This window comes from Periplaneta americana, chromosome 13, assembly GCF_040183065.1.
Source record: "Periplaneta americana isolate PAMFEO1 chromosome 13, P.americana_PAMFEO1_priV1, whole genome shotgun sequence".
NCBI lineage: Eukaryota > Metazoa > Arthropoda > Insecta > Blattodea > Blattidae > Periplaneta > Periplaneta americana.
Window position 1 is genome coordinate 6,130,504 of NC_091129.1, and position 21,876 is coordinate 6,152,379.

General features: G+C 33.0%; 1 protein-coding gene across 4 annotated transcripts in view; it reads left to right on the top strand.

Moving 5' to 3' along the window:
• The window catches only part of LOC138711709 (alpha-tocopherol transfer protein-like), a 98,614-nt gene that overhangs the window by 5,487 nt on the left and 71,251 nt on the right, over positions 1-21,876 (top strand). Inside the window, exon 1 of one of the 4 annotated variants that reach the window (XM_069842862.1) lies at positions 13,687-13,816. The exons of 2 other annotated variants lie outside the window; for them this stretch is intronic. The gene's annotated coding sequence lies outside the window, so the exon portion shown is untranslated. Of the gene's footprint in view, positions 1-13,686; positions 13,817-21,876 lie in introns of those variants that run through there. One more of the 4 variants, XM_069842861.1, reaches the window with a different exon arrangement.

Here is a 21,876-nt window from a genome sequence, read left to right on the forward strand (position 1 = left end):
ATATAAATTAATTGGAATCCATAAAATGTAACACATCTATATATATAATTTGAACTGGCAATGGAAATTACGGGAAAACGGCTGAACGGATTTTAATAAATGGCCCCTCATTTTGAAGCTTGGAACCCAAAGTTTTTCGGAAAAGTAGTAGTTTTCAGTGAAATGTCAATTTTCCTACACGATTTTCCTATTTTCCAAAATCCATCTGTTGTCAGTTTTGAGAATTAATATTATCGAATCACGGCCGACTTGATTGAATTTCAGAACAAAACACACACTACAATAAACAATAGGTTATTAAATGAAGGCCATGACCTGCAGGATTGCCGACATATTTAGAGTTCAATTCAATTTGTTATTAAAAACTGATTCTGCAGTGTATAATAATTTTCTGAGTACAGCTGTGTATTGGATATTCAAATCTACGAAACTTGAGATGGTTTGATGACATTATTAGCATTAGAAATTAAATATTATTATAGTTAATATCATGATGCATCTATTTTTCATTAATTGTACATAATATTGATGCTACATTGATGACATGAAATTGAAATGTTTTGAGGCTATGTAAGTAAATGTAGAGAATATCTTAATTTAGATCTTCATTTCTATAATTTACTGAGTGGCTGCTATATGTAACTACAAAACTTAAGATAACAATATTGTTATTAAAAATCAAATATTTTTATACTTATTAACCCAGTCGGGTTGGGTCTTTTCCATATACTTAATGGCGGTGTAGTGTAGATATTGATGTGTCATTGTCTTCAGTATTGGCTCGAGAGAGCGCAAAAATTACAGTTCCTAAGGAAAATGTATAAAAAGGTATTACTTACTGATAAAATAAGAGGCCTAGAAAATGTTGTAGTCTCCAGATCATTTCAGCAAGATCTCTTAGTAGGATAAAATGATTTTACGCTCTACATTTCAAGTTCTACATACAGCAGCTATACGAAAATGCTATTGTTCGAAAGCTTAGCAAACCTGACATTTTTTTTAACTTCTGCCTACAATCCACAATGACCTGAAATAGCTACTGCTATCGTCCTGACATTGATACTTGCGTTTTCGCGTTGAAACTCAAAAACTGAAGTTGAATAGGTTCAAGAAAAAGTATTTGGCCTAAAAATATCCATTCAGAGGGAGTATGTTTCATTATTATGGAAGCAAATAACTATCAAAAGTATTCTTCATTGCGAATGAATCTGAAAAATGTTTATTTGAACGTCTAACGAACTTAGTTTGCAGCAGCATTTGCTGCACAAGGTACTAGTATTTCTCTAAAATGTAGTGAAATTGCATTAATAAAATTTAAAACAATGATATGGAGACACTTCAGATATAATTCCTTGCGATTTAAGGTGTAATATTATTATTTTTGGTGTGAAAATTACGTTGTTCGTATGTGTAATAGATCTACCTGCTTTTATTTCGATTAAATATTGCGAAATTCTTGTACATTCATTTATGCACGATTCAATAATTTTCAGTAGCATCGCACGAATATTTAGATACGTTGAAATTATAGGTTATGTTTACTGTACCAGTTGCCCATTTCTGTCTAATTTTAGTAGCTCCAATGCCCTGCCATTCATATGGAAATATTATAGGTTATGTTTACTATATCTTATATTCCTGAATTCGCAATTATACATTATAATTAAGCATGATGTCATGTATGATATTCCGCACATTCAATTTGTCTGTTTTTTAATACTAGAATTGAGTACTGAATTATTGTATGTATCTACTACCTAAGAGACGAAGTAACAATGTACGTACACTAATTTCATAAGAGTGGTATGATAAATGTACTGTCTTTATCAAGGAAGTTAGATGTGCTATATTAAAATCACAATATAAACTCTTTTTTTTTAATCTCAAAATAGCTTCCATTCTAAACTTAAAATGTTGATGCTAAAAGATTATGTTAACTTGTAAAATTTTCTTCACATAAAATATCACAGTTTTGTAATTATTTCTGCAACATATTATGCAACAAGAAGTAAACGGAACTTATGGACACATTACACTAAATAAAACTTAGCTATGATACGCAATAAAGTTATAATATAATAATTCACTGAGCTCCATACACTGAAATAGAAAACCAGAACAAACATTACGGCCTGGTCTAGATCGAAAAGGCATTGACTGTGCCGTATTTCGCATTGTTGTGAAAAGTTGTATAAGATGTGAAATGCTCGTTATCGGTTGTAATAACAGTAAATGGCTTAAATACAATAATTTGAGTAATAATATGGGACAAGGAGACGTTTGTGGTACTATAAATATTTTAAGAAAAAGAGGTCAGAGTTATCCTTCCGAAAGATCCAGGAAGGAGAGTTTATAAAATATAATATATACTTTATGAAAATAATATATAAACATTATGTATTTCGTATTTCAATAGTGGAAGGAAGACATTAATTTTTCAAAAGAACACGATATCAAAAGTACAATACATTTTATCGTCTGCTACGGAAAGATTGTGTGATGAGGCGATAGGAGCTATCCTGGTGGCTAGCAACTACTATGGATGCATATTTCAACTGTCTATGTTTGCATTTTTAGTAAGTATTGAGCTTCGCAACTGTGATAAAATTATGTATTCGCAAGACACAACATATTATGATCTCGTGTGGGTAGCTAATGAAGTCTTGGAAGTTACGTAAACTACAGCACGAGATTTCGGCAAGAAGTTAAATTAGTCTTTGAAATTACGTAAACTGCAGCATGTGATCACGAAAGGTAGTTAATGTAGTGAGTCTTAAATAATTTTCAGCTGCGACATAGACATCAAATCAGGCCAATATGAAACCTTAACATAATACCATATAGTTAAAATCTTAATAATGCTATAGCCCAGTGGTTTCCAGACTTTTTGAAGGCACTATCCACTTTTGATCAAGACTTCTGTATGCGATTCCACTACCAAACTGGTAGGTTACGTAACACCATTCGAAATATAGTACATAACTCCATGTAAAATTAAGAACTATGATTGTTTAACTCAAAGGTTGTGGATACCACCTAAAAAACGACCAAAATAGAAAAACGCAAAATATTACGAACTTTTTGAAGGCACTATCCTCTTCTGATGAAGACTTCTGTATGTGACTCCACTACCAAACTGGTAGGTTACGTAAAACCATTCGAAATATTGTGCACAACTCCATGTAAAAATTAAAAACTACGATTGTTTTATTCAAAAGTTGTGGATACCACCCAAAAAACGATCAAAATAGAAGGACACGAAATATTACACGAACATAATTTCTAGAGACTACTTTGCTGATATTTTCGCACACTCATCACTATGGATAGTAATTTGCAAAGCAAAGATGTTAACGTATTAACAGCCGGGTGTAAAATAACAGTATGTTTAAAGAAATTTGATATATCGTCGACATCACTTCACAAACGGGATGTGATGCATTCCAGTGATTTATGAACTCGTGGAATATTCAGCTATATAGGCTACAATATGACAAATACTGAGTTTGTATTTGAGAGGATGAAATTAGCTTTGCAAATTTTCTAAATCACAGTATTTTAAATATTTGTCTCATGACGCCCAAGACCGGGCATGTCAATTGATGCCCACAGGATCAAGCGCGCGCTTTAGAGTCCAGGAGAGCCTGAGACCGTTACAGCGGAAAGGAATGAGACAGACGAAAGAGGTGGTATATACCGCTTGGTCGAGCTATATTCAGGGATGGCCAGCACTGATTCAATATATAAAGGGAAGAGAACTTATTAAAACTGTATCCATGTTAATTTTTAGATTTGTCTGAGAAGTATAAGTGCATTATAAGGATGTAAGTTTTAATTTTAATGCTCATTATTCACAAGTTTGATTCTTTTATTCAAAAGAAATATTTTCTCAACTTTTCGTATAGAAAAGTGAAATTTTCAGGTATAGGCCTATTTATTTAGTAGCCATACAGAATGTTTCCGTAAATCTAATATACCGTATATACGTATTACTGAAGATAGTGTATTGAACATTTTGAAAATATTCGCATGGAAATTATTTGTAAGGAAATCAATTAACAAAGCAACTACTGTTACATCATAAGCAAAAGATACGTGCCCATGTGTTGTAAAAATGTCAGCTCTATAGCTTCAGCAGATTTCGAGAAAATAATTTAATACTCTGAAGATAGAAAGTTGCTCACAAATATCACCTTAAAAGCATAATGCGATAAGAGTTTTGTTATGTAATATTAGTTACACTTAAAACAGATACAGTACCTAGGTAACTTTGCTTTGTACTGTAATATTGTTTTGATTAGTTTATTGATAACTTTTATAAGGCTAAAGATACCATCAATATCAATTCCAACTTATCATGTCATACTCAATCTCTTTCTTTGGAATATCATTTTCTTTATGAATGATGTGTTTCATCCACTTAATACAGTATAATATTATACTACTATGGAATTTAAGTGAATATTCTTACTTAACTCTCTATTATGTTATTAAGATTTAAAACACAAGTGCAATATTAAGAAATCAGTGTTAGTGCTTTTATTTTACAGACAATATAGATAATATCAAACAGAAAGAAGCCATATAAAAATATCGACATAAAATTTCACGTTCCGTTTGAAGTTTGTGCACCACTGTTTTCTTAATCCAACACTTTTCTTATTCATATACACAACCCTTCCTCTTTCCATACTTAGCGCTTGCTGCCCGCGCACTACGTCAATGTCAGAAAAATGCGCTTGCTTTGACATCACTTCCCAAGACCGTACTTGAGACACCGACGGATATGAAATCAATTTTTACATAGTTGCATTCATCCTGCTAAAACAAAAAAGAAACGGAAAAAACAATTCATTCAAATATGGAAGTACAGTTGTCAAAAGAAACAGTGGCCGCTCCCCAGAAGCATAGTTCCCTTCGGGTATCTTCGTTACAATTCGGAGACAGGCGATGTTACATGTTGTTGTACCACGTTGCCTGATATCTACAGTTATCATCCAAGTATTCTTTGTGTTACTTAATAGCGTAATGGTAGCGTTCCGGCTTGTTATCCGTGAGGTTCTGTGTTCGAATACAACCTAATGCTTTTTTATGTCCTTTTTTCGTTTGATTTTAAGACGAAAATACAAAATATACATAATTGCTCCTTTCTCTTTTATGATTATTTTACTAATTAATCATCAGGTTCATGAATGTATTATGCCATACTTTATCATTATTTATTATGGCATTATGGCTGCAAATGAAAAGAAATAAAGATTTTTATTTTCAACAAAAATCTGTTTCGTGACATATACAAAACAGACTTACTGGCGTATGCCTTAGAACATTAAAAAAATTAATCGTTCAAAAAACAAAACAAAAAGCCACGATTCAATATATTTAATCTATCTTCCCCACATCTCGATCATATCTTGCAGTCCAGTGGGCATGGAATCGACTAGATTCTTTTCAAATAGCGACTGTTCTCAGCCACAACATTCCAAGCATCCTGGACATACATAAATGTTCTGCCCATATGCAGGTCTTTCAATGCAAACCCAACATTCTCCAATCTTTCCTATTTTCTGCCTTCCTCTTAGTATCCGCTCATAATCCACATATCTTCATGTGGTCTATTATTTGATATCTTCTTCTGACCCGAACTCTTCTCCCGTTCACCATTCCTTCCAGTGCATCCTTCGGTAGGCAGTTTCTTCTCAACCAGTGTCGCAATCAATTCCTTTTTCTCTTTCTAATCAGTTTCACCATCATTTTTTCTTCATCCACTTTTTCCAACACAACTTCATTTCTTATTCTCTCTGTTCACTTCACACGTCCCAATTTTCTCCACATCCATATTTCAGATACTTCTATTTGTTTCTCTTCATTTCATCGTAATGTCCACGTTTTTTTCCCCATATATTGCCACACTCCACACAAAACACTTCACTAGTCTCTTCCTTAGTTCTTTTTCCAGAGGTCCGCAGAAGTTGCTCCTTTTTCTGTTGAAAGCTTCCTTTGCTCATCTTTGCAGTTTTTCTTGGGAAGGATAAATGCGTTAACTTCCCATTACTTTCCGCAATACCACTGTCTCTTTCGAATCTTAATAAATCCCAGGGGCCCAAGCGTGGCGGTGAGAGAGTGGATTTGACTAATTGGGCCCTCCGGACTTCACCGAAATTCACGGCAAGGGTTAAATATTAGTTCTATCAGGATTTTTGACCTGGTCAGATACCGGGAAATCCCAATTAGCCTTTGGCCCCCCGCATCCTGGACGAACTTCTACAAATAATCAGAAAACCTTGGAGGGGGATTGGGCCAACTTTTCCGCTAAAGTTTCTTTACTTGTGCCCTCGTAGTTCAGTCGGAAGAACGTCGGAATTTAGATGTAAACGTCTCAGTTTCAACTCCTCGTGACTCCTTTTCATGTTATTGTGTTTGAAGATAGTATACTGTAATAATATAAAAAGAAAAAAAACTAACACCAATAATATGCAACTGTATTGTTCCAAACCTAATATTAAATTTGTTATTTATGTCGCTAAAGAACGATAACAGAATACAAATAACTTGAATATTATTTATATAGCTAACAACGTTAAAAGAATATGAATAACTTCAATATTATTTATACAGGTTCACTAAAGAACGATAACAATATAAATGATAAATATCGGTTTGTTTAATTAATATAAGATATTATATAATATATAATTATTACTTAAATAAAATAACCTATTTTACAAAGAAAAATTGTTATTTATATTGCAATAATTACTTAGGTCCTATATAAAATCAGAGTATTTATAACGCCAAAGAACAATAACAGAATATAAATAACTTGAATATTATTTATATCGCTAAACAACGATAACAGATTACAAATGATGACTTGAATATTATTTATATCACTAAAACACGACAGCAGACTGTAAAACATTATAACTTGAATATTATTTATATCGCTAAAAGAACGATAACAAAATATAAATAACTTGAATATTATTTATATCGATAAAGAACGATAACAGAATACAAATGTTAACTTGAATATTATTTATATCGCTTATAAACGATAGCAGAATGTAAAACATTATAACTTGAATATTATTTCTATCGCTAAAAGAACGATAACAAAATATAAATAACTTCAATATTATTTATATCGATAAAGAACGATAACAGAATATAAATGTCAACTTGAATATTATTTGTAACGCTAAACAACGATAACAGTATACAAATGATAACTTGAATATTATTTATATCACTAAAAAACGATAGCAGAATGTAAAACATTATAACTTGAATATTATTTATATCGCTAAAAGATCGATAAAAAATATAAATAACTTGAATATTATTTATATCGATAAAGAAGATAACAAAATATAAATGTCAACTTGAATATTATTTGTAAAGCTAAACAACAATAACAGAATATAAATGTTAACTTGAATATTATTTGTAACGCTAAACAACAATAACAGAATATAAATGTTAACTTGAATATTATTTGTAACGCTAAACAACAATAACAGAATATAAATGTTAACTTGAATATTATTTGTAACGCTAAACAACGATGACAGAATATAAATGTCAACTTGAATATTATTTGTAACGCTAAACAACGATGACAGAATATAAATGTCAACTTGAATATTATTTGTAACGCTAAACAACGATGACAGAATATAAATGTTAACTTGAATATTATTTGTAACGCTAAACAACGATGACAGAATATAAATGTCAACTTGAATATTATTTGTAACGCTAAACAACGATGACAGAATATAAATGTCAACTTGAATATTATTTGTAACACTAAACAACGATGACAGAATATAAATGTCAACTTGAATACTATTTGTAACGCTAAACAACGATGACAGAATGCAAAATATAATTTGAATATTATTTATATCACTAAACAACGATTTAAAAAATAAAATGAAAACTTGAACGAGACCCGAACTTTCACTCTTGGAATCATTAAGAGAGCACTCTACCGCTGGTCTATGAGACGCGTCCACACCTGTGGAGTAACGGTCAGCGCGTCTGCCCGCTAAACCAGGTGGCCCGGGTTCGAATCCAGGTCGGGGCAAGTTACCTGGTTGAGGTTTTTCCGGGGTCTTCCCTCAACCCAACACGAGCAAATGCTGGGTAACTTTAGGTGCTGGACCCCGGACTCATTTCACCGGCATTATCACCTTCATATCATTCAGACGCTAAATAACCTAGATGTTGATACAGCGTCGTAAAATAACCCAATAAAATAAAAAATAAATCTATGAGACGCATATATTGAATAATTCTATAGTTCCGGAACTGCTTGTACAGGGACATGCATCGTGTAACATCGCCGTGACCAGAAGTGGACTTAGGAGATTTTCGCTGTTCACGAGTGCGGCCACTTTTTTTATGACAACTGTACCTACAGAAGGAGTGTTGAAAGTGGGCTTTTTCGCAGGGTGTAGACCAGTTGTGCATTAAAAGAATAAATGAGAACATCAAGCTTGCATAAGAAGCTCTGTACTTTTTTATAACATTTGCAAACTCATATTTATGGAACATAAGCTTCTCGTTTATGATTGTCATAAAACAAAGAGATACATCTCACTGAACTAGAGAGTGTACTATGTGTACTCATACATCGAATACAGAGTCCAGATTTGAGGATTAATTTCTGAAAAATGCATATTTGTAGTATTGTTGTTGTTTAGTCAATTGTCCGAAGACAAGGCATCACTTATGAGGCAACTAGGCCAGGAGATAATGGTAGGGTGAATATACAACTGTATATTGGATCGGCGAGAAGGAATCTCTGGGAAATATTGTCAGAGAGTGTTGGCTCACTTCCCAGGTATTTCGTAATTTTTAGCGTTCGGAAACTTTTCACATGGCAGGACTCAGTTCTCATAGGGTCAATATGACGCCCAACCTTCACGATCCATATCATTACGCATCACGTTTTTTAACCAACAAAATGTTCAAGCATGCGTTGAAAATATAACTCAAGTACGTAACCTTCGGCAAAGTAGAAATTGCTTGTTGTGTTTATCGTACGCCAGGGCCAACAGTGTTATCTTCTGAAATACACATCATAATTGTTGTATGTCACACAAACAAGCTATCTTTCTTGCAAACTGTCACTTGAACAATAGAATTGTATCCCAACTACGTACACTCAACTTCTTTCCACCATTAGTAATTATGTCTTACGTCTATCGTAATACGAGGAACAGATAATCTGAGTGTTTCAGACGTCATGTCGACGGATTCCATCAATATTTAAATCGGTATTTAATTAATTATAAGTCGGAAAAGAAAATATCATACCCCTCATGCCAAAAAACCATGAAAGTATACATATTCTACTTCTGAGAAATACGAGTTTAAAGTTTCAAATGCCCTTACAAAATCAGGAAAACTTTAATTAATCAACTTCCTATATAAGTTGATTAAAATGGAGATTTCCTGAATTTATAAGCGCATTTAAGAACTTCAAACACGCTTTCGTCAGAGTAAAACAATAACACATCCATGGTTTTGGCATAAGGGGGAAGATATTTGTTGCAGCTAAATCGTAAAAGGAAGACAAAAAAAAAAAAAGGAATATTATGATATACTCAGAGCTGTAGCAATACTTTCCACTTTCCTAATATTAGTATTAGTAATATTAGTATTTATTTATTTAACCAGGTAGAGATAAGGCCGTCAGGCCTTCTCTGGCCCCTCTACCAGGAGATCCGAACTACAATATGAACAATTAAATTACAACATAATCATTGCACTGTTAGGCTTTCCTCCACTCTTCGTGATAACAAACAAAATAAAAGTTTTGACACTAGCACAGTCCAAATTTTAAATTTGACTTCGCTGTTCTTATAGGCCTTACTAACTTACTTACTTACTTACTGGCTTTTAAGGAACCCGGAGGTTCATTGCCGCCCTCACATAAGCCCGCCATTGGTCCCTATCCTGAGCAAGATTAATCCATTTTCTATCATCATATCCACCTCCCTCAAATCCATTTTAATATTATCTTCCCATCTACGTCTCGGCCTCCCCAAAGGTTTTTTCCCCCCGGCCTCCTAACTAACACTCTATATGCATTTCTGGATACGCCCATACGTGCTACATGCCCTGCCCATCTCAAACCTCTGGATTTAATGTTCCTAATTATGTCAGGTGAAGAATACAATGCGTGCAGTTCTGTGTTGTGTTACTTTCTCCATTCTCCTGTAACTCCATCCCTCTTAGCCCCAAATATTTTCCTAAGCACCTTATTCTCAAATACCCTTAACCTATGTCCCTCTCTCAAAGTCAGAGTCCAAGTTTCACAACCATAAAGAACAACCGGTAATATAACTGTTTTATAAATTCTAACTTTCAGATTTTTTGACAGCAGACTAGATGACAAAAACTTCTCAACCGAATAATAACAGGCATTTCCCATATTTATTCTGTGTTTAATTTCCTCCCGAGTATGTTCTTACAGACCTACATTATCATTATTATCATTAGCATTATTATTACTTACAACTTGTAAGTGAATTTTAAGGAACCCGGAGGTTCATTGTCGCCTTCACATAAGCCCGCCATATTAATCCAAGTCTCTATTATCATATCGCAACTTCATCAAATCCATTTTAATAAACATCATGTCCCACCTCCCTCAAATCTATTTTAATATTGTCCTTCCATCCATGCCTTGACCTCCACAAAGGTCTTTCCCCCTCCGGCCTCACAACTAACACTCTATATGCATTTCTGGATTCATCCATGCGTGCTACATGCCCTGCTCAACTCAAACGTCTGGATTTAATATTCCTAATTTTGTTAGGTGAGAAATACAATGCGTACAATTCTGTGTTGTGTAACTTTCTCCATTCTCCTGTAACTTCATCCCTCTTACGCCAAACTATTTTCCTAAGCACCTTATTCTCGAACATCCTTAATATCTGTTCCTCTGTCAAAGTGAGAGTCCAAGTTTCATAATCATACAGAACAACCGGTAATATAACGGTTTTATAAATTCTAACTTTCAGATTTTTGACAGCAGACTGGATGATAAAAGCTTCTCAACCGAATAATAACACGCATTTCCCATATTTATTCTGTGTTTAATTTCCTCCCGAGTATGTTCTTATAGACCTACATAATCATTATTATCATTAGTATTATTATAACTTACAACTTGTACGTGATTTTTAAGAAACCCGGAGATTCACTGCCGCCTCACATAAGCCCCCCATCGGTCCCTATCCTGAGCAATATTCATCCAAGTCTCTATCATCATATCACAACTTCCTCAAATCCATTTTACTAATCATCATACCCCACCGCCCTCAAATCCATTTTAATATTATCCTCCCATCTACGTCTCGGCCTCCCTAAAGGTCTTTTTCCCTCTGGTCTCCCAACTAACACTCTATATGCATTTCTGGATTCGTCCATACGTGTTACATGTACTGTCCATCTCAAAAGTTTGGATTTAATATTCCTAATTATGTCAGGTGAAGAATACAATGCGTGCAGTTCTGCGTTGTGTAGCTTTCTCCATTCTCCTGTAACTTCATCCCTCTTAAACCAAAATATTTTCGTAAGCACCATATTCTCAAACACCCTTAACATCTGTTCCTCTCTCAAAGTGAGAGTCCAAGTTTCACAACCATACAGAACAACCGGTAAAATAACTGTTTTATAAATTCTAACTTTCATATTTTTCGAGAGCACACTCGATGATAAAAGTTTCTTAGCCGAAAGGTAACAGGAATTTCCCATATTTATTCAGCGTTTAATTTCCTCTCGAGTGTCATTATATCTGTCGTCGATTTGCAAAAGTGGACACGTCCAAAGTGACAAAGTGTTGAAAAATCGTAAAAAGCTATAGCAAGCTTAAAAAATTAAAATGTTCATTGATCCTGAATGTATGTATCCATAGTGATCTAATTAGAAAAAAATATATATCAACTGTTACCTCAGTTATAGTTTTTGCGATTTTCCAACATTTTCTTATGTTGGACATATCCCCTTTTGCAAATCGGCGACAAATATTATGTCACTTTTCGTCCAAGGACTTGAATTTTTTCACCTTTTCGGAGGATGAATTTACAATTTTCATATTTCATTTCGTACTATTTTCTGGTCGTGAGACATAATCATATACTTTGTTTTTTTTTTTTTTTCGGGGTTTACTTCCAAACCTATCTCCTTACTTGCTTCAAGTAAAATTCCCGTGTTTTCTCTAATCGTTTGTGGATCGTCTCCTATCATATTCAAGCCATCCGTATAAACAAGCTATTATTATTATTATTATTATTATTATTATTATTATTATTATTATTATAGGTTGTGGCCTCTCTCCTTTGCTTTTTAATTTTTATATGAATGCCATTGTGAAAGATTTTAGAGAAACAAAACACGGATATATCACTATTAACTGAAATTTAAAATTAGATGTAATAACGTTTGCAGATGATCTTGTTTTACTAGCAACATCTGAAGATGATTTGCAATGGTCATATGTAATTTTAAATTTAAGGGCTCAAAAACATTCAATGAAAATATCCATTAATAAAACAAAGAAAATGGCCTTTTGTGTGTAAATACCCAATACCAAGCAAAATTTGTTTAATAACACAATTTTGGAAAAAGTTAATGAGTTTAATTATTTAGGATATAAACTTTCTTTTGTTGAAAATTTGGATTTATCAGAGAAAATTGTAAAATTCAACAAATCAATGGGCATCATTAATAGAGTTTTAAAACCTTCATTAGCACAAAAATTAACTCGTACTCGTCTTTATCAAATAATAGCTCGACCAGTCTTATGTTATGGGAGTGAAGCGTGGACTATAAGGACAAAAGATGAAAGCAGACTAACAGCTTGCGAGATGAGATTCATGCGCCGAACATTAAATGGGATCGAAAGAAAAATGAAGATATCCTTCAAGAACTTAATGTGTCATCAATACTGGACTATATCTCCAGATATCAGTTAAACTGGAAGGAACACGTCTCAAGAATGGTTTCATCCAGGATCCCTAAGGCAATAATGAAGTATCGTCCAAATGGGAAACGGTCACTTGGTCGACCTATGAAAAGATGGCAAGAAAATCGCTTTTTCAGGCCGTACCATTTCTTTTGGGACTAGTACTTGACAGGATGATGATTATTATTATTATTATTATTATTATTATTATTATTACTATTATTATTATTGCATTTGGTCAATTGATTAATGTAGACTATTATATTGATTGTATTTCATCTCACTGCCATATCTATCATTCATTCTCATCATCATTTGTTGTTTTGTTTGTACCTGTGCTAAACTGTAATTGGTCTTGTGCTGTTGTTTCGCACATTAACATTATAAGTAAATAAATATTATAAATAAATAAATAAATAAATAAATTATTACTTACTTACAAATGACTTTTAGAGAACCCGGAGGTTCATTGCCGCCCTCACGTAAGTCCACCATCCAGTCTCTAGCATCATATCCTACCCTCCTCAAATCGAATTTAATATTATCCTCCTAGCTACGTCTCGGCAGAACGTAGAGTAGGATAGATAAAAGTATTTGTTTATTTTAATGAATATTTTACGTCACTTTAACAATGTATTAAAGTTTTCAGGTAAAAGACAAGTAAAAAGAAATACCTTTACATGTCAGGCATTGAAGTCCCCCACGATAAGGCCGTTATTATCAGTTGCATGTTTTTTCGCTCATACATTAAGGCGGCGTTCAATGGCTGCCGAGTTGTTGCCATTACTCCTCAGTGCTTATTGTTTCATAGGAAGCTCGTCCTTCATTGAAGTAAGTAGAATAAATTATATCAATACACTCTGCTTTAAAATTTGTTACTTTAAATACCAGCTATGTTAACTGATTTTATTTTTTTTAATTGTTAAAAAAAAAAGACAATAACAATAATGTGAAATATTACTACGGAAACGAATTTCCAACTGAATAAAATTTGTGCTGGATAAAGACCTAGTACATTACAGTCAGCATTATTCTGCATTTTATTTCTGAATAACGTGATAAAGTGAATATTTACTACAATTAATTGTAAAATGATGAGACTGAATGTATTCAAACGAGGTACTTATATTCTAGCAAATTTCGTGTTTCAAATTCCGTAATAAAAGGCAATGTGAAAGATATATTTTCAGTAAACAAAGAATTGGGTAGGATTTTTATTTATTACTCATTTTCCGTATTGAAAATGAATTTTTGAACTAAAATATATCTGAAACTGAAGTTCGAATTTAATTGTTTTCCTCTTGGCATTTTCTCGAGGACAAAGACGTGAAGTATTGTAAATATTTATAAGGTATTCTAATTGTGTGAACCTATATTGATGAATGTGTCATGTCTTCTCAATATATCGACTTTGCAGATAGTTATGACTGATTTCTATTCGTATAAGCACAAATTACCCCGTGCGCAAGGATAAGTGTTGTTACTGTTACTATTTTGTGAAGTTGTTCTTAAGTGTGACTAGAATTACATGATTGTGGATCGTTTCAGGTAAACACATGTTGAAAAAAATGAATAAATAATACTTATAGTCTCAAAATCGGGGGTAATATTTTAGAAATTCGATGTGTATGTGTACGTATTTTTTTATTTTAGTAGGCCTAATTTAGTACGGATAATGGAGAAAAAATGGAAGTATAAGGGTACAGTGCATCAGTTATTCATAGATTTCAAAAAAGCATATGACTCGGTTAAGAGAGAAGTTTTAGGCCTATATGATATTCTATAGTCCGTCATTCTAATTTCCGGCAGCCAATGGCGTTGCAGGTCGGCTACATTTAAACGTGTGCGTCTTGTGATTCACTGAGCAAGACGTTATTCATTTCTTAAGGCTCGAGAAATACTTAATATAATCGCCCGCAATTTTGGCTCTTTCGTTGGCGTTCGCAGAAAGCACACGAAGACGTTATTTGCCGCTCAATTATTTGCTGAATTACATTGCGTTTGATTTATTATCATAGGAGCTACGACATGATAATGTTTAACGGTGTGGCAAATAGATTCCTCGTATGGTAGCTCGGCAACGAAAGACCAAAAACGATACTACTTACCTACACTTTATAAAGCCTTCACTTCCTAAGACGTAAGCAAAGAGGAGGAGTCACGCCGGGAATAACAGCGTCGGGACTATAATTGAATTTGATATTTGTAATTTCTTTTCTATTTCTGATTTACTTCTTCTCTGTGTATTTTTTTTTTTTGTATATGCCTATTTGTATTCTGGTTTTGTGGTAGGAAAGGCTTGATGGCCTTCACTTCGCCAGATTAATAAATAAATAAATAAATAAATAAATAAATAAAATTCAAGTAAATATAACCATTAGATGGATAGTTATGAATTTTCTCGGATTTTAAGCCACTGAGCGTCACACTTTACTGAGCTACGAATCAGACACGAAACATTGAAGATAATTCGTCTCATTATCCAACCGAAATACCCTTACACAGTTGCACCGCTCTCTCAGACCATTCTATTAAGAGACTTGATGATGAATGCCCCGAGGACGTGACTGAAGAAGCAAAAGTTGATAGCAAATGTGCTGTGAGAGTGCTCCATCCCCGATCTCTTGTGAATCCCAGCGATATGTAAGGGCAGGATGAATTATGGAACAGAGAGGGATGATTTAGCTCCTTCCATACCTTCAGCGAGCACAGACTTGTTGAGTTGCAGCAGGTAGTTGACCATTACTGCGGGGTTAGAGGCTACGCTCCGATGAGCCCATTGTGATCTGAGAGAAAAAAGAAACTAATGGAGGCGCAGGCAGTCAAAAGGAAAAGTGGGGGGGGGCGGGGGAGAGGCTAAAAGTGAAACCATGAATAAGAGATCGAACAATACCAGATCTGTCTGGTTTCCATGTGTCGTAGCTATTGGCAACCATTCAGAGATGCCAATCAGAGCTCTGAAAATGTAGATGTGCAGTTCACAGAATATCTGACAGCTACGCTTTCATGTTCGAGATACCGACTCAAGTGTCCAAAAAAGCGACTTTACTTTAACAACAATTAGGTTATGAAAAAATATATATCTTGCAATCGCGAGATGCTTCAACCTCCACGTTTCAAAATTGCTTAAATATTTTAATCTAAGGTGTTATTCTATTGTACATACTTATATTCCATGAATTTCTACATTGCTTCACAGCTAGAATAAAGAAAACATGTAACAAATCTTAATAGCACTGCAAAGTCTTAATTCATAGTCACCGTCTAGTTGAAATGTATTACAGGAAGTTTTTACAGCACACTAGTACAACACGAGGGGTTAATATCGATACTAAATACATTACTTACTTATAAATTACTTTTAAGGAACACGGAGGTTCATTCCCGCCCTCACATAACCCCGCCATCGGTCCCTGTCCTGTGCAAGATTAATCCAGGTCCCCTACTTTTTGTAGTGTTCATAAATGATCTTGCTCCCCTAATAAAAGATGTAGGCCATCCCATATTATTTGCAGATGACACAAGTATAGTAATTACAGCCAATAACTCCAACACATTCCAATCTTCAACAGAGGAAATTCTCTTCAAAATATGTGACTGGTCCTTAGTCATTAAATTAGTATTAAATTGTAACAAAATTAAAATAATTCAATTTAAATCCTGTCCAAATTCAACGTCGCAAATTTCTAGCGCAATAATTAACAATTGATCCCTATTAGAAACAACAACAACCAAATTTCTTGGCTTAAATATTTTGGAAAATTGTTAAATTGGAAAAATCATATTAAAGAAATTACCCCCAAACTAAATTCAGCATGTTTTGTTATTAGATCTATGCAAAAGATAGTAAATATCAATACCTTAAAAACAATATACTTTGCGTACTTCCACTCGGTAATGAGTTTTGGAATAATATTCTGGGGAAATTCCACAGATAGTAACAATATATTCCTATTAAAAAAAGAGTAATTAGAATAATAGTAGGTGCCAAATCTAGGGAATCTTGTAGGACTATTTAAAAAAAAATACGACTTTCTTTTTTCAGTTAAGGTAGTCAATTCTATTGGAAATGTTTGTCTACTTGGCGACGGTGGCGATTTATTTATTTATTTATTTATTTATTTATTTATTTATTTATTTATTTATTTATTTATTTATTTATTTATTTATTTATTTATTTATTTATTTATTTATTTATTTATTTATTTATTTATTTATTTATTTATTTATTTATTTATTTATTTATTTATTTATTTATTTATTTATTTATTTATTTATTTATTTATTTATTTATTTATTTATTTATTTATTTATTTATTTATTTATTTATTTATTTATTTATTTATTTATTTATGTCTATAACAGGGCAAAGCCCCAATTACAATAGACAGTACAGATTTGTTAAAAAAACACAGAATTGCATATAACATGAAAAGGAGATAAAACAGATACAAATGCAAGATACAAGTGTAATTACAAATTAAAAATTAAAAATTAAAAAAAAAACAAATAGATACTACCTAAATAAAAGACACAGATATAGATATAAATGAAAAATATCAAATAAAAATAAATTAAAAGAGTAAAATATAGATATCATAGCCAAAAATGTAAAATGTAGCTATAATTGGCAAATTACAGAGTAAATATAACTCTATGTTAATAAATTCAGATTACAGTATTATATAGTAGGACTAATAGGCTTAATTTATTTATTTAAGAAATTCACGACTACAGAACACGTGTTCCAACCAGCATGATACCTAACTAGAACTACAACCAACATGCAACTAGAATCCAACATATGATGAAACTATTGCTGTATATAACTTTTTCTTGTACATATTGTACGATAACGAGAAAACTAAATCCTGTTTATTTGATAGATGATAGTAAGTTCGCAGCATTAATAAAAGTGGAGACATTTTGTGAGATCGTGTTTTGATGTCTGTAAATAAAAGAGATCGCTTTCTCAAATTTGATTTGCCAATATTGAAACTTATTAGCTGTACAAGATCAGGGTTGTCTATTAAGCCATTTATGTTTTTGAACAAATACATTTGTTGTGCTCTTATCCCGCGACTACTGAGAGATGATACATTAAATACAACCAGCATGGATTCATAAGATTGGAATATGTTGTAACATGAATGTTTTTTTTATATATAGCAGTTCTAGGATTTTATTCTGTACTCTCTCTAGAGTTATTAGTTAGTTTTTATCTGCTTTGGGTGTGTGAATGTTTGCAGTTTTTTCTCTCGAGACCAACAGTGTAAGAATACGTTTTTGTAAATGGGCTCGGAGACTGAGGGTCGATTTCTAAAACGAGGTCTATGGCTTTAAACCGCGTTTAGATTTATAAAACGAGGTCTTTTCATATTTCTGAGCCATGCCTCGAAACCATGGTCTGAAGCGGAGACCACGGCTGGGGCAGGTTTAAAACCACTGCTTCATGTATGCAAGATGGAGTAAGTAGATCAGCTGGATGATTATCAAAGGAAAATTTCTGTCCACGAGTATTAAATCTCAGGATTAGAGTTATGAGAGACAGGAATAATCCTTTGTAACTATATAACGACGATAAATTCATGCGAATATTTCGATTTTCGAAGGAATGAACGCGAAATTTAGCAAGAATAATAATCTGCAAAGAAATGCAAGATGCGGCGTATTTTACACGTTCTTGTTGCTTTAAGGGTAGTAAGATATACTATTTTATATTAATTATACCTTTATGTCTACTATAAGACGATATAACTTAATTTTTGGTCTTTATAGTAGTTTTGGACATTTTATTTAATACTCAAAAATGACGTGAGCGTATAGGAATATGAAGCAAACGTGATTTTGTTTTCTTATTTTAAGTTTTATACTACTGGGGCTTTCAACGTAGTAGGCCTATTATATATGAAAATAGAACCATACTACATTTCAGTTTCAATTGAAATTTTAATCCAGTTAATATTTAGGTTATTAATTCCTTAGAACCGGGTTTTCAGGTAGTTAATGTTGGTAGTAGTTATGAACAAATTATAAAAAAACAACATAAATGCTCGATTTGTGCTAATTATTTGGATAATTTTATTCTGGTACCTAAAAATCCGATCCCTACTAAATACTAAGTATTGCTAGTATTTTAACACACATATATTCTGTAAATTAGTAGACATAACAATACTTTAGCTGAGAACAAAAGAACGTGACTTACTGCAATTCAATAAAAATATTAATCCCGATGTTCATTTCTTTCTAATATCGACGTTTACAGGAATAAAAATCGATTCTTAGCTGCGTTGTCATATATAAAACCCTCGAACCTCGGTTTCTTCTCATTTCTTTCTAATATCGACGTTTACAGGAATAAAAATAGATTCTTAGCTGCGTTGCCATATATAAAACCCTCGAACCTCGGCTTCTTCTCATTTCTTTCTAATATCGACGTGTACAGGAATAAAAATAGATTCTTAGCTGCGTTGCCATATATAAAACCCTTGAACCTCGGTTTCCTCTCATTTCTTTCTAATATCGACGTTTACAGGAATAAAAATCGATTCTTAGCTGCGTTGCCATATATAGAACCCTCGAACCTCGGTTTCTTCTCATTTCTTCACAGTCTAATATATACAGTCGCGCAACTTCAACACTTTTTTTTGCCAACATTCGCGACACTAGCGCTCAAGCGGCAGGCAAGGCACTGGTCATAGGGTTGATACAATCAGCACGTGCTTTAAAGGGATGCGAGATGTTATAATAACGTTTTAATCATGCGTCGGAATAAAGGCAATGTGTGCAATGACGAAAATTGCAGTAACTACAAGTTTAAATCTCCGAATTTGTCGTTCTTCAGATTCCCTAAAGACCAAGAGAAAATCATAACTCAGTCATAACCAATAATCCACGTTGTAGGTAGCCTACGTATTGTGTTCCATAAAACATTTATTAGTTATCAGTTACCTATTTGTTGTATGTCAGGAAGGAGAGTTTGAATAAAAACAAAGTAAATACCTGTTACAGTATATTATTTTTTGCAGAGATCATATATGTAAATGTGTAACCATTCCGATTTTGGATAATATATCTACAGTTTTTAATGCAAGTAATTCCATAATTTTTGTATTCGTGTTTTTTTCTTTATATTTTTCAAAAGTTGAATGTTATATAGCATTCAAGTAGGTATCATGGTGTTAATTTTGCAAGATTTCATGGAGTATAGTAATCCTTTTGCAAAATATTCACTTCTTGAATAAATCCAGACTGTGTCGATAAATTTCTGATGTGTTGGTGTAGATTCATGTGGCAAACGTATTAAGTTCTCAAGAAATAAAAGAGCCTTTTAAAATTTAATATAAAAAGCAATCTTTTCTGTAATAATTTGCATGACTGTTATTGGTGTTGATTTTACATTCCCAGTGATTATTTGAGCCGTTCAGAGCAGAAGTGGTATAAGTCAAAATTAGGTAATGAGGTTTAAAGTAAAAATTCTGTAAAATACAGCGCAAAGTAGCAATTAATATATCCTTCGTGCTATTCACTGACTATTAATAGTTTAAATACATTCAATATTAAATGCCACTTTGCGCTGTATTTTACAGAATGTTTAACCCTTCATTACCCATTTTTGACTTACACCGCTTTTGCTCTGAAAATAAAATTAGGCCTACATTTTCTGAGTTAATTGAAGTTACAATTTTTTCAACAAAATTGTGTGTTCATTTATTCGTTCTCACCTACGTCATATTAACAGCAAGTGCATGTAAATTACGTATTATATAGAAGGTAGGATAAGTTAAAATTAGGCATTATGTGTGAAAACTGGAAATGTAATGTAAAATGCGGTAAACTTGCCATAAAAATTTAAACCATACATCAGCACTATTTGTGACTCAAAATAATAAAGGAAATACCGGTTCTTAAGAAATGAAAAAATAATGAACTTCATATTAATGTTTAAATCCTCCCCTTTCCTTTATTTTCAAGTTTACCTCAGCGGCCGAGTTTACCCCAATTTGCTGTATGCAAAATCGTTAATTTCTCAGAAGAAGAGTTCACCACGCGATATGCCCTACAATTTTGAAGCTACTAATTTTTACTCTTCTCACAGGAAATACAAAGTTCCAATGATTCATAAATATATTTAGGAATGAATTGAATTAACCGACCACGCACGAACAATTATATTATTTCAAACCATGATTCAGTTGTAAGGAGCAGAAAGAATTACGTTTATTCCCAGCTTCTGAAACTTGTAGATTAACTGCGTGTGAAATTCTTCCAGGATTCTAAAGTAGAATTAGTAAGAACCATATACACTTACTGTATAGCATAAAAATATAAAATAAATTACGCAAAACCCGTTTTCTGATGTGTTATCATATGTCGTGTGCACACTTTCAACTTGCCTGCCGCTAGAGGGCTACTGTCGCGGCAGCTGTCAAATGTTGGCATATTTTATACGTATGAGTTGCGTGACTGTATCTATTAGACTGTGATTTCTTTCTAATATCGACGTTTACAGGAATAAAAATCCATTCTTAGCTGCGTTGCCATATATAAAACCCTCGAACCTCGGTTTCTTCTCATTTCTTTCTAATATCGACGTTTACAAGAATAAAAATAGATTCTTAGCTGCGTTGCCATATATAAAACCCTCGAACCTCGGTTTCATCTCTTTTCTTTCTAATATCGACGTTTACAGGAATAAAAATCGATTCTTAGCTGCGTTGCCATATATAAAACCCTCGAACCTCGGTTTCTTCCCATTTCTTTCTAATATCGACGTTTACACGAATAAAAATAGATTCTTAGCTGCGTTGCCATATATAAAACCCTCGAACTTCGGTTTCATCTCATTTCATTCTAATATCGACGTTTACAGGAATAAAAATCGATTC